Source organism: Salvelinus sp. IW2-2015, unplaced genomic scaffold, assembly GCF_002910315.2.
Source record: "Salvelinus sp. IW2-2015 unplaced genomic scaffold, ASM291031v2 Un_scaffold2471, whole genome shotgun sequence".
In the NCBI taxonomy this organism is placed as follows: Eukaryota; Metazoa; Chordata; class Actinopteri; order Salmoniformes; family Salmonidae; genus Salvelinus; species Salvelinus sp. IW2-2015.
In genome coordinates, this window is record NW_019943789.1 from 140526 (window position 1) to 142113 (window position 1588).

A 1588-nucleotide genomic window follows, 5' to 3' on the forward strand; every position below is an offset into this window, starting at 1 on the left:
GCAGACATCACACGCCACATCTCCAGGTCCAGCATAGCACAGAGCAGGAAGGGGAGCAGCCTGGAGTCCTGTCTTCTTCAGTTTCTCCACCAGCTCAGCCAGCACAGTGCTCCTGTTCAGATTAGGCCTTGGGGTAAAGGTCTGTCTGCACTGTGGACAGCTGTAGAAACCTTTCAGATCGTCCTGATCCCAGCATTCTTTAATACAGCCCATACAGTAACTGTGTCCACAGGCAGTAGTCACCGGATCCTTCAGTAGACCCAGACAGATCGAGCAACAGAACAGTTCCTGATTCTCTGCCATTTTGGTGCTCTCTCCCGTAGGTTAAGCAGTGTGAAAGATGACTTTCTGTTTCATGGAACGTGGCTTCCTACTGGACTGGGGGTGTGGTTTGTAGAGGGGGTGTGGTTTCTTTGATAAGGAAGTATGACAGTGTGTTGGGTAGTAGACAGAGCTGGTCAGTACTTATGTTAAATGTATTTGAAATATATATTTTAATTACTTCTGGGTATTTTGTAATTTGAATTACACTGGGCTGAACTGCACTCCAATGTATTTTGTATTTAAAAATAAAATCCTAAATACTTTTATTTTTAACCCTTTTTTCCTGGTTTCCTGGTAGTTACAATCTTGTCTCATCGCTGCAACTCCTGTAAGGACTCTGGAGAGGCGAAGGTCGAGAGCCGTGCGTCCACCGAAACACAACCCAACCAAGCTGCACTGCTTCTTGACACAACGCCCTCTTAACCCGGAAGCCAGCTGCACCACTGTTCAGAGGAAACATCGTACATGTGGCGACCGTGTCAGCGTGCACTGCGCCCGGCCCGCCACAGGAGTCGCTCGTGTGCATTGGCACAAGAACATCCCTGCCGGCCAAACCCTCCCCTAACCCGGACGACGCTGGACCAATTGTGCACCGCCCCAAGGGTCTCCCGGGTCACGGCCGGCTGCAACAGTCCTTGGACTCAAACCAGGATCTCTAGTGGCACAGCTAGCAGTACGATGCAGTGCCTTAGAGCACCGACCACTCAGGAGGCCTGTCATGGAAATTCTAACCAATAGGGAGAGAGACTAGATTCTTCAAACAGCAACTTTATTATCAGATTTGAACGTCTGGATCAGTTGACCATCACTCAACAGTGCAGAGTCTAAAGCCCAACAAACAGGGTTGGGTCTCAGCTTTTATAGAAAAGGACAACCTCTTTGTCTACATGGCAGTTAGCAGCTGTGTGAAGACATGGGTGGAGTGGGAGGCAAGAGTCGCAGACCAGTGATAGTGCCTGTGTCTGTAGTCTCTCTGTGAATATTCAGTGTGCTGCTGTGTGAAGACATGGGTGGAGACATAGAGTGCAGACCAGTGATAACTTGACTGTGTCTGTACTCTCTCTGCCTGATATTCAGGTGCTGCTGCTCAGCTGGTTTCTGTTCTCTGACATGTCTCCACCCAGCTGTGCCCTTTGCAGATACCAACAAACCAGGATATGTACTTACTGTGGTCACAGCCTATAACTGCTCTTCGAACCGCATTCCTGGTTACACAAAGACAGTATTTTAATCAGTGGAAACATACCAGCTAATAACTTATACA

At 48.6% G+C, this 1588-nt stretch overlaps 1 pseudogene; it reads left to right on the plus strand.

Moving 5' to 3' along the window:
* Nucleotides 1–983, plus strand: part of LOC112074037 (E3 ubiquitin/ISG15 ligase TRIM25-like) — a 2945-nt pseudogene extending 1962 nt beyond the window's left edge.
* The last annotated feature ends 605 nt before the right edge of the window (nt 984–1588 follow it).